The sequence below is a fragment of the Herpailurus yagouaroundi genome, unplaced genomic scaffold (genome assembly GCF_014898765.1).
Source record: "Herpailurus yagouaroundi ecotype Mexico unplaced genomic scaffold, PumYag 163, whole genome shotgun sequence".
Taxonomy (NCBI): domain Eukaryota; kingdom Metazoa; phylum Chordata; class Mammalia; order Carnivora; family Felidae; genus Herpailurus; species Herpailurus yagouaroundi.
In genome coordinates this window covers 40,197,111-40,209,678 of record NW_024412404.1, presented here as the reverse complement: position 1 = coordinate 40,209,678, position 12,568 = coordinate 40,197,111, and the positions used below count along the sequence as shown (strand labels likewise).

Below are 12,568 nucleotides of genomic sequence, written 5' to 3'. Positions count from 1 at the left end.
GGCTCAGGTCATGATCTTGTGGTTCCGAGAGTTCAGGCCCCGTGTCGGGCTCTGTGCTTACAGCTCAGAGCCTGGAGCCTGCTTGGGATTCTGTGTCTCCCTCTCTCTCTGCCCCTCCAGCTCTCTTCTGTCTGTCTCTCTCTCAAAAATAAATAAACGTTAAAAAAAAATTATAAGACTTTAAGTACTTCTTGTATAATTAAAAAATCAAATAAATAAAAGCTCCAAAGATAACGACAGCGCCAGTCACTCATCTGGTTTCCTCCCACTACATCAGCTTCTGAAACTGGCGTGAACAGCGCCATTATTATCCTTCTGTTATGGAGGGGGAAATGGAGACTGAGAGAGGTTATACAACCTCCCCAAGGTCACACAGCACACCCGAGCTGGAATGGCCCTGAAGCTCATAGCTCGTCCATACCATCTCTCCTTGGAGGTGCCATTTCTTCTGTGTTCTGGGCCTCCTCAAGGGTATGGACATCTGGGTTGGGGTTAATAATTTCCCCCTGCTCTTGTGTACAGCACGTCACGGACGCCCTTCCCTTCCTGTCCACCTCATCCCCTCCAGCTCCCAGAGGACCTGCTGGCGAGCCCAGCCCGGGGTGCAGCTCCTGGCCTTGGCATGGCTGCCAGCTTCCCCATCACCTGCTCCTGTTCTGGCTCCTTCTACCAGCAAGAGCTATGTACCCGTTCCCCGCCAACACCCCCCACCCTGCCACAGAGCACCCCCTTAATTACAGTTAATGGCAAAGACCATAAGAGCTTTATTAACTTTATTATGGACCCAATTAGCAGCTAATGCCCCATGACTACTATCCCCCCCAATAATCCCATTAAACATAATGAAGCAGTCTTCTCCCTCCCCTGCTGGGTTGGGGCTGAGGGGACCGGGGAAATCCATCTTCCTGGGCCTGATTTTGCCCCTCAGGCCCATTGGACACCAGTGAAGGCCTGGAGCTTCTAGGGGACCAGGGCTGGGTACGAGAAGACAGAGATTAATCAGCAAGTATTTTGATGCCGGCCATTGAGCCTAGACACACACACACACACACACACACACACACACACACACACACGTGCACTGACACACACACTCACATATACCACCTGGCTGATGTCCAAACAATTCCATTCTTGAAACAGGGATGTGGAATCACACCCAGTCCTCGAGTACATCCCTGTCCGGCACACAGACATTCTCCCAGCCTTGTCCAAGAGCTCTTCAGAGTGGGGCGTCCAAGTCCAAGGCCTCTGCCTGGGCTTGTCACCGGGTAAGGGATCAGGAGCCAGGAGGTAAGGAAGGCAGAGGGCGAGAAAGAGTCATTCTCCCCTAAAGTCCACACCTCCACCACACCCCTAGCTCTTGCCCTGCTCTGGCTGATGGTTTTGATATTTATTCAGCACCCACAATGTGCCAGACACAGTGAGAGACCCCCTCTGCCATCTCACTTGAGCACCACCACAAGCCACGGAAGTAGGCATTACTTCTCCCATTTTACAGATGAAGAAACTGAGGCTTTGAGAGACAGCCAGGTTTTGAAAGAGCTGTTCTACATGATTTGCCTTAAAAGATCTCTCCTCTCTCCTTCCCCAACAACCCACCTTTCCCCCTCCTAAGGCAGAAGAGGGAGAGATCATGGAGGCAGTTCCCTATTACCTAGATGAGGAGCTAAGGCATAGAGAAGATTCGAGGGGCCATCATGGTGCTCATGACAAGACAGCTCATTCTACTGTCTTGAGAATGAGAATGAGTCTCATTCTTCTCCCGCCTTGATGGGGCGAGAAAGCTAGAAACCAGAGAACGCTGCCCCCGCCCCCCAACACTACTGTCACAAGAGGCCCCTGAACTGTTAAAGCCCAGGCCTCAATGCAGGATCTGGCATGAAGGAGAAGGTGGGAGGGGACAGGAGTGTGCGAGGGTAGCCACAACAGGTTAAATCCCCAGCTACCCCCATGATCAAAGCCTTCAGACTTGGGGATTCTGGTCCCTGAGGGTCTATGCCAGGGGACCTCGTCCATCCCCACCCGAAGTACAAGAACGACCTCCAGATGGGCTGGGGGTGGCACGTACTCTCCTTCACTTGGCCCCGGATAAAGAATAAGGAGTAGACGCTGAGACTGACAGCGTGGAATCAATGGTTGCCCTGAGCAAGGGGGCAGGGGCTCAGGAAGGGAGACCCTTGAACCTTTGCTTGGAAGCAGTCTCCCTGTTCCCGCTCCCCCTCCCTCTGGCTGGCGCAGCCTGGAAGCAGCCACTTGAAATGGGTCCCAGGGAGCCTGGGAGAGGGGCTGGCCTGGCTGCCTCCCCAGTCAGACCCACTCCCCCACCCCAACCCCGACCCAGCCCCAGCTGGGGTCAGGCAAGAGAGCGAGAGCTTTCTCTCTAGATCCATCCAAGTCAGGATCCCTCCCTGCCACACACACCCAGCATGGCATCCCTCCAATTGTTCCATCCCTGGGGAGGGGGGGGATGTGAGTAAGTCAGCACCCTCTCCTTTCCCAAAAGGCCATGGGGCCTGGGGAGGGGGCAATCCTACTCCCTGGGGTTACTCTAGGGCACTGAGTAGCCTCCCAGGGCGGGGCCCTATTCTTCTCTTTGCCCTGGATGAGTGTTCTCTGACACCCAGGGCCCGGGCCCCACCCCACCCTCTGAACAAACAGCACCACCCTCCCCACCCTCCTCACACCCAGAGGGATCCGGTGCCCAGAATCAGCCAATAGGGGATGCTGCGGAGGGGCCACGGTGGAGTGCAAGTGAATTTGGGGGCCTTGGGCAAAGTCAGCCTGTACTGAGGCGCTGGGCAGGGCAACTGTTGGCTTTACCATTTCCTGGCAACGCCAGCTTAAGCAAGTACCCAAACCCTTCTGAACCTCAAGTGTTCTTCTGTAAAATGCAACTGAAAATTGAACCTACTCTGTAGAGCTTTTTGTGAACATTAAAGTTGTAACATATATAAAATGCTTAGCGAGAATCTAGAAATACTTAGAACACAATAAATGAGAATTGTATTGTTGTCTGCAGGGTGGGGTGGTCCCTAGATTGGCAATAATAATCACAACATAATAATAGATAACGTTGTTAGAGCACTAGAGGGACCATGGCCCCTCAAGTAACTATGCCTGGTTCTTACTAAGAAAGGAGGAGAGGACTCCTGTCTCCTCACCTTGACCATCCAAGGCCTCCACTACTTACAGTGCACCCTGGCCTGAGGATTTCAGAGGGCTGACTCAGTCCTGGCTCACTTCCCTCATACCCTAAAGGTATCTTTTTACATGCCCGCATCACCTCTTTATACACGGCCCCCCAAAACTACACACACCTACACACACACACACACACACACACACACACACACACTGTGCCTTCTTCCCCCTTCCTTTCCCCGGAGCAAGGAAGAAAGAGATATCAGAGTTTGAAGGATGTGAAAATTAGCCGGAACTGAGAGAGGCATCAACTTCAAGGCAGTATCCCCCCCCACACACACCCCTTCTCTGCCCAAGGGATGGTGTTTCCACAAGTCTCTGCAGGGAGACCCCCACCCCACCCCAGGTGCGGACTGACACTGTCGGGCGAGGAGAGGGAGCAGGAAAGGTGGCTTGCCAGCAAGAACAGGGCCCCAGCCCAAGGCCGGGGCGGGGCCTCCAAGCAGCCCACTCAGCACTCAGAGCTGTGCTCAGGGTGGGCAGAGGCCAGAGGAGGAGACAGTTGGAGCCCAGCTTCCTCAGCCAGAGCTGAAAGTGCCACGGGTTTGTGCCCCCTCGTTGGGGGACAGCTCCTTCCCTGGGAAGCAAGAGGGATCTAGGACAGTGTCCTTATCTCCAAGTGCCTCCCCAACCCCACCTCTGGCCCGTCTGAAGGTCTTGTTGGAGTCCCTGCCTCGATTTCCCCACCTCTCAAGGAGGGCCACCGGCTGTCACTTGCTCTGCCTTCTGGTCACACTGAGCGGCGGGCGGGAGTTCCCGGAGAGAAGGCCCTGGCAGAAGAGCCTGTCTCTGTCATCGTTAACAGCCACAATTATTATTATTTGGAGAGACAGGCCGGAGGTGGTCAGGGACGTGGTTGGGGTGAATGAAATGAAGAAGTCCTCGGTATGTGCCGTCTCGCCAGGTTAATACTCCTGCCTGTCGGCCTGACAGCTGCAAGATTGATTACCCAGGCCTCCCGCTCTTTATAACTCGATCAGTCGAATTAATCTCTGGCTGTCGGCCCATCTGATGCCTGAATCACAAATTTAATTTGGAGGTGCACGGCTCCTCCCCCATCCCGTCTCCTCCTTTCCTGCCGGCCCCCTTCCTCCTCAGTCCCTCCCTCCTCCTCCTCTTTCCTCCCTACACCTCTGCTTCTCCCCACTTCTTCCTGTTCCTCCTGCTCCTGCTTCCCTGGGCCTCTAGGGCCTCTCAGCGGGCGGTGGGCGGAGGAGGAGGGAGAGGGGGGTGGGTGGCCCTGAGTCAGCAGACCCTCTGCCCAGGCCACGGGAGGGGTCATGGTCACCCACCCACCGGGCAAGGCGCCCATCCCACCGTGCTCCACCCCAAACGGAGAAAGAGGCTTAGCTGACACTAAGTAAGACATATTAATGTACTAAAGACTTAATGAAGTTGGGGGGGGGGGGGTGTGGGGTGGAAAGTGCTTGCTTTATTAGTTTATGGCCGATTAATGGGGACGCCATTACTGTGATGGAGATGAATCGCTGCTGTCAGCAGCCTGGGCTGAGGGCCGGCCCTGGCTCTTCCTTGGTGGTGGGTGCCCTGAACAGAGTCAGGGAGAACTGCATTAGAAGCGCCTATAGGATCCCACCCCGGGAGGCCCTGAGGCCAAGCTGGAGGGGTCGGAGCAGGGCTCAGCTCTAGGCTTTGGGAGGAGGGGTGCAAGAGGTCAGGGCTGGGCGCCAATGTCAGTTGGGAACGCAACCAAAGGCAGCAGGGCAGGGAGGTGGCCTGGCTCTGGACCTGCACACAGCAGGGGCTCAATAATGTCACCTGGGGGAAAGGGAGGGGGAATCTAAAAGGCCAGAATAACCAGCACCCACTTGATTTGCCTGAGACCCTTCCCAGAGTGAAGAGCAAGGGAGGCCGGATCTCTTCCATCCTTCCTCTGAGGGTGGTGGCGCACAAAGACCCCAGGTCCGCTGGCCCAGAGGACTGGGCGTCTCATCACCAGCAGCAGGCGGCCCTACCGCTGGGATCCCCAGCACCGGAGCCAGACACGTCACCCCACACTCTGCAAAAGCATTGCCTCAACTAGCTGGCAGCTACTGACTGCCCAGGCAGCAAGGTGGAGAACAGGGCAGGTGGACTTGGGGGACAGCCATGGGGAAACGGGAATGATGCCACCCGACCTCTAGGCTTTCTCAGGCCTGGGGGACAGGCTGTCCCAGTCAGCAGGTGAGCTGATCCAGACACACCCTTGGTGGCTTTCCCCTCCCCTCAGCTCCTTCTGACCTCCATGACCCCAGCCCCACCTTGCCTTGTATGAAGAGGGAGAAGTAAGGACTGAACCTAACACAGCCCTGCTCCCAAGGGCCACTCTATTTGGAAGACTCCAGAGGCCCCCATCTCTCAAGAGTATATGACATCTTGACACGGACATTTTGATGCAGGAACATTAAACTCTCGATTTTTTAAATTATTATCAAGTGATGTTCTTCTATCCTTCCCTAAGCCCCACGCTGCCCTAAGCCCCTCCCAACCCCGACACAGCCCGGAGAGGAATCGGGGATGAAAAGAGATTCTAGAAGGACTAGATGGACTCAGAATCAGTCTGTTGGCCACAGTACACGGTACTAAAAATACATTTTGACATTTTGACACAAGTTAGGCCAAGCAGCTGTGGCCAAACGACAGAGCAAAAGTGCCCTGTTTGGTCTTTTTGCCCTTCTTGCTACGTGCATGGTTTACATGACGCTGTGGGCGCGCGCGCGCGTCCCCGCCTCCACCGGCGACCACGTGTGTGAGAGCCAGCCGCTGGGTCTGAGCGTGCTCCACGAGGGCCTGCATCTGTGTGTGTCGAGCGTCCGTCTGCATCACGGGGCGGACACTCCCTCCTGCGGCACTGAGGTTGCCACTCTGAGTGCTCAGGCCAGGGGGCCAACCATTGGTTCAGGGGTCACCACCCAAGCTCACTCCCCAAGGTAGGAGCTACCTGCTCAGCCTAACTGGGAAATAAATACCCTGTTTCTGAGAGTAATTTAATTATTGGCTCCTGCGGACGAGTGGGTAATTAAATTCCGCAGCTCCCAAAGTAATTAATTGCTATGCAAATAGTAATGCCCTCTGCTTTGGAGAGAAGGATCTCGGCCTGGGTTTGCCCTGCAATTAGAAGCTAATAATTACCCTGTCAGTTCCCAGCCTCTGCCCGGTAATTACCTGCTGCAGCCCCACCGGTCACCAAGGGCCGGGACGGTCATCTGCTGCCGCAGCTCTGGCTGCGGTGGCCCCAACTGCCAGGGCAGGGCATCTCCGGAGCACTGGTTGATCTTGAGGTCCTCCCCATGATGTGCCATATCCACACACCTCAGGAGCCCCACAGAGACACCCTCGCTTCTGACCAAAGACAACTATGGCCGGAACCTCTTCAGGTCCCCTCTGTTAAGAGAAGCAGAGCCTCAGCTCCTTGGTGCGTAAATTCCCGAGCGAGTCCCAGCTGTCGGGAAACTGTCCCAAAGAGTATCTAATAGTTAATCTTCATAAAAATCATTTTTGCCGTGTGATTTCCTTTGACCGGTCAACCAGGCTACACTCTCTCCGAGAACGGGAGAGAGGGCGGCCGCCACTTTGTAGCAAACACACACCCTCTCCCTGTTATTGAAGCAAACACTGATCTAGGGCCTGCTGCAAAGGGATTTGAAAGATGTAATTAAAGTCCCTAATTAGTCAACTTTAGGGAGAGTATCCCCTGTGAGCCTGGCCTAAGCAGGCAAGCCCTTGAAAGAGACACACTTCCTGATGAAGGACACTCCGGCTGCCCTCCCCTCGCTAGACTCCTCTTCCTGATGGGCTGTGGACAATGGCCTTACCATTGCCCCGGGGTCCAACTTGTTCCTGAGCTATTCTCTTTCCTTCCTGATTGCATGACCTACAGATTTTGTACTTGCCTAGCCAACCTCCACAGTTGCATAAACCAGTTCCTTGAAATAGATCTCCTGCATATAAAATATGCATATATTATGATAACGTACGCTCCGCCCCACTCAGGCCCACCCCCTTAGAAGGAGTCAGAGCATCAAGAACCCAGGATGCCACTCAGGATGCCAACCCCCCAATCACATCAGCCAATTCCTTGTAATAAATCTCTGTCCTGGGTTCTCAGCCTAACTTTTACAGATAAAGAAACAAGAGTCAGATACACAGCAGTGGCTGACCAAAGATGCCATGGCTAGGAAGGGTGAAAACAGAGTTTGAAGCCAGGCCCCTGACCTTATTGCCACTTCCCATTCAGCAGCAGGATGTGGCTCCAGGTCCCATGTCCCAGGTAGGTTACATCTGTGCTGGAATGAGGGGGTATTTACGGATCCCCACACCCCAGAACTCTCAGGTATCCCTGTGGTTCGCCTGCTTGTTCATTTCTTATCTGGATCTCGTCCCCTCTGTCAGCTCCCTCTGCCCCAGGTCTCTGATCCCCACCTGAGGTTGTGGCCCTGGGAGCAGCAGCACCACGTGCCTTCTTGCCACCAGGTGCTCCCTTTGAGGAATACCCAGATCCCACCCTCTCTGGATCCTTCTCCTCTGGGTCCTCAGTCTTTCAACTGAATCCCTGGGGGAAAGTGTCCCGGTGTAATCCCAGAGTTGGGAAGTCTCTGGGGAAGCTGGATGCTGGGCAGGGTGTGGCTAGTGGAGGAGGACCTCTTGAGGAGACTGGACTGAAGGGCCCTGAGCCAAGAAGCAGTCCCACAAGTCTGGGAGAAAAGAGGTGTGAGGAGCAGAAGGGGCCAATAAGGGTGACAGTCCCCATCCTGCCCCACACTTGGGCATTTCCCCCTTACCCTTCAGGTCTCCATTTCAGTGTGCTTGGTCCAGAAAGTTCTCCCTCACCCCTAGGAGAAGGTGAGCCACATGCTCCATTCTCTCCCTCCCCTACTTTTGTCCTGGGCCAGGTGAGCAGAGGGCAGAGGAGACAGGGGATGCAGGTGACAGTTCTCCTCAGCCCATAGGACTGTCTAGGATTGAAGGTGGCAGGAAGCGCTACAGACTTTGAGGCCACAGTCTAGCCCTCGAATGCCTTGCCCTTGGGTCAGACACACTCTGGGATGAGTTTGTGCCACCTGAGGCAACACACCCACCAACACTACCAGGGAGGATAAGAGAAAAATGGCAGACATAGAGTGGCACCAGGGAAGCCGGTGGAGATCAACAAATAGGTTTTCCGAACTTCAAGTGGGGATGTGGGCAGGGACCACAGGGAAATAGTCAAGATTCTCAATGCCAGAGGTGAAGTCACTTGACACCAATGAGAGTCTCATCTATTTGGGAGAGGCCAATCTTGGAGATGTCCCTTGCCCTTCTCCCTGGTTTCCCCTGGCCCAGTTCCCCCCATGGTAGAAGGGAAGTAATGGTGTTCCTTAGTCTGGAGTCTGCAGCTTGCCTTCTGTGCCCAACTTCTGCCGCTGATTTGCTATAGGGACTGGGAGGAGTCATGCTCTTACCTCTGCCTTCACGAGGAGGTAATTTCTTGCTTCTTGCTAGAGATTTTAGGACAAAGATGTCTGTCACTTATAAGTTAGCACTCTTCGGAGAGCAGTCTAGCAAGTGGGGGCCATTTCTCTCCCCATTAGACTGGGGGTTCCCTACAAGCAAGGGATGATGTGTCTCCCCTCTAAACAGGGACTCCCAAAGGCAGTTGATATTTCCCTATCTTCCCCCTTGGTGCCTGGCCCCCAGGCCTGTAAACAGTGATTCTCAAAGCAAAAACAAAAGCAAAAACTATGAAGTAGGCTCATATGACCAGGGGTCCCGGGGCATGGCCAGGGGCTGCCAGGCCCCCTCTGCACAATCTGGCCTCCTGTCTCGGCGGGTGCGGTTACTGCTCCAGTGACAGCTCTTTAGAATCCATTCAGAGCTTTGGCCCTGCTGTAATCTCTGGGTGATGAATATTTCCCCTAATGAATGGATGGGAATTGGATTAGGCTGGAATGCCCGTGTGCTTAGACTCCAGCTGATTAAACCCCCATCTGTGCAAGTACTGCCTGTGAACAGCTCGTTACATATAATTTTTTGAAGGAGGGTAAAAATGATGTTGGTATTTGGGTTTTGCAAAGGAGGTGAGGGAAAGTAGAAGCAAAATGTCTGTCCAGAATTTGGTGGGGTTTAGTTGCTTTAAGTCTGACCAGGCCGGCGCTCCCCACACTAGGGCACCCCCACTTTCCTCCACTCAGGCCAAGGGTCCCCAGGGCTCAGATGTCTGCACTCTTAACCAGGAGCCCTACCCAGGGTTCTCTGGGCCCACACCTATCTGTCCCCTGCAAGGAGCATTGACTGGACAGGGGTTGCTTTGAAAAAGGCAGGAGAGGGAGATGGAGCAAGAGTGGGAGGGGTTAGATCTGTGCATTCAGTTCTCACCAGATGAGCCTCAGAGCTTTGTTCCTACTCTAAAAATCCTTCAGTCCCTTTCAAAGGATATTGTAGGGAGTTGGGAGGACCATCCAAGACAGGGACTCTGGGATATTCCTGGGACCTTTGTCAGTCAGGACCAAGGATAGCACCTATGCCAAGGATCTCCAAACTTCCAGGCCCCTCCACCCATCCCTCTTTCTTCCCTGCTGAACATGTTTCTCTACTCTTTAACACTCTTTCCTTTTCCTCCTCCTGCCCTTCCTTTTAACCCTCCCTCTCTCCCTCCTTCTCCTCTCTCTCCTCGCTCCTTCTCCTTCTTAATCCCAGGGACAGAGCTTGGCCCTGGTTCTTCACCACATACTTCATCCCAGGAATTCCTCAAGAAAAGTTATTTAAGCACCCCAAGAAGCCTGTCTTATGTAACCTCTGTTAAAAAGCCTTATCCCCAGGATTGTTGCTCACCCACAGCATACAAGAACACACACACACACGCACACGCGCACACACACACACACGCTGAAACATGGTATCTAGCAGGAAGGAAGGTCAGAGTCATTGTGTTTCAGACTGGCTGGCCAGCTCTCCCCATCTCCAGTGGGGTCAGGGATCGGCCCATCTGCCTGAAGGACTCCCAACATAACTACAAACTCTAACTCCACAGCCCTCCCTCATCTCTCCTTCCCTCTCCTCCCACCCTTTCCCGCCTCCTCCCTTCCCTTTCATGCCTCTCCTCTGCGTCTCTTTGAAAAGTGGCAGCAGCTGCTAGAGAAGGCATACCCTTCAATGAACATCAGCAATTGTAGTGACTGAGTGTCCCAGCCTTCTTTCCTGGTTAATCTAACTTGGGAAGAGTTGAGGTGCGCTCTGGCTTTGCTGCCCATGAAAGGCAGAGAATAAATAACAAGCCAGAGGCATAAACAGATGTGCAGATATATGCAGCTGGCGCTTTCCTGCCAAATTACCATGGACGGAACACTGGCGGGGGGCCAGGATGCCTCCCCCTTTGTTTGGAATTTGGCCACCAGGATCTATCCAGGCTCACCATCCATTTGGCAACATCTGAGTGAAGGGAGGGGATGCCAGGGAAGGGAGTGGAAAGGCTGCAGGTGCCCTTAGATTTGGTGAAGAGGTCTGGAGGCTTATCATAAAGACTCAGGTGGGTAGGGGTTAACGTGGTGGGGGAGGAAGAGGGAGTTCTGACTAAGTTTCCCTTAGTTTCCTTAGAATAGTTCCCCCAGGATGTGGCTTGAAGCATTTGAAGGCTGACTCTAACAATACCACATATGCATACAACGGGCTCTATGTGGCCACCCTTACTCTTACCCAAGGATTGGGTGTTCCTGTGATCCTTGATCCTGTAGAATGCTGCTCCCAGTTGGCCTGGAGTGCAGCAGGCAGGCAGCAGCTGGATGAGAGCCAACCAGAAATGGCCAAACATGAAAAGAGGTCCCTGAGGACTCCAGCCCTGGAACAAGAAATGGAGGAAAACTGGCTGGAATTTTGTGAAACCAGGGGAAAAAGCAGGTGAGCGGTGGGGAGAAAACGTGAGTTGGGGGGGTTGTTGCCCAAGGAGACCTCTCTCTATGGACACCCCCAGATCTGAATTCAGAGAGACACCAAGCCACTTTCCAGGATTCATTCAGACCACATGAAATCTTTTCTCTTCATCAATTATTAATTTGTCTTCCTCTTGCCAGGCCATCTCATGCAGATCTAGGGGGCATGGAACAATTTTTCCAGTGCCTGATTACTAGCCCTTCTCCAGATAATGCGATACAGATTCCTGACCTGTCGGATGGGTGTATGTTCTCTGGACAGCTATGGCATAAGATGGGTCTAGAGTGGACTCCGTCTTGTAGGCAATGGGAAGCAGGAGAGTAATAAGATAAAAGTCGTGGCCTAAATACACAAGACTGGTGGTGAGGACTAAGGATGTGTTGAACAGAGGAGAAATACAGAGCAGGAGGCTAGTTTAAGAGCCTGTCATCACCGAAGCCTAATGATGTTGGTGGGACTTACTGATGGGTTGAACAGGAATCAGAGATGAGGAGGAATAGCGTGACCATATAATTTATTGTCCAATCCAGAATGGTTTTGAGGATGAAAAGAGTACTATCGGTCATTTTACCAAGACAGTAGACACACACTGAACAATCCTGGGCAAATATGGACACGCAGACACCTTGGTCAAAGATGACCCAAGGTGAGGTGTGGCATGTGGGTGACAAGATCTATAGGGTGATGCTGACCAACGTAGTCTGGGAGGCAGAGTAGCAGGATGGAAGGGAGGGAATAATGAGCTTGGAACTGGACTTACTGAGTTTGAAGTGTTGGAGACATTTACCTGGAAATAGCCTGATCACCATCTTGGAAGCATCCACGGGCACTTGCTTGGAAATGTCGGTTTCAAGTTTAAAGGAAAAATCCAAGTTAGATATACAGCGAGTGTCTTTGGACCCAGTGATGCCGTTTTTAGAAATCTGAATCTCATAAATACTCATTCCTTTTAAAACAATTTTTAATGTTTATTTATTTTTGAGAAAGAGACAGAGCATGAGCAGGGGAGGGACAGAGAGAGAGGGAGACACAGAATCCGAAGCGGGCTCCAGGCTCTGAGCTGTCAGCACAGAGCCCAACGTGGGGCTCGAACTCAAGAACCGTGAGATCATGACCTGAGCCAAAGTCAGACGCTTAACCAACTGAGCCACCCGGGCGCCCCAGAATCACTCATTCTTGTACAAAATGACATACATTTAAGAAGGCTTACCGTGGCATTGTTTGTAAAAGAACGACTTGGGAATAACAAAAAGGCCCACCAATAAGGAATTGGTGAAATCTATTATGGAGTGCCATGTGAAATATCTATATGTGTTGAGCTGTATCCTTATGTGTTGGCCTGGAAAATATCTCTGATAGTTTTTAAGTGAAAAGAACAAATAATAAGATAGTAGTATGGCATGATAAATCTATATAGTAATTGTTTTTCAATCTAATTTGTGTGCGCGTCTGTCCGACTGTA

General features: G+C 52.8%; 1 long non-coding RNA gene across 1 annotated transcript; it reads right to left on the bottom strand.

The window, feature by feature from the left end:
• Positions 1-756: 756 nt before the first annotated feature.
• Positions 757-12,122, bottom strand: LOC121037128 (uncharacterized). The gene is made up of 3 exons (XR_005793617.1): positions 11,894-12,122; positions 10,873-11,014; positions 757-974 (listed from the first exon to the last, which is right to left on the bottom strand). It is a non-coding gene; the product is annotated as an uncharacterized LOC121037128 (long non-coding RNA).
• Positions 12,123-12,568: the final 446 nt, after the last annotated feature.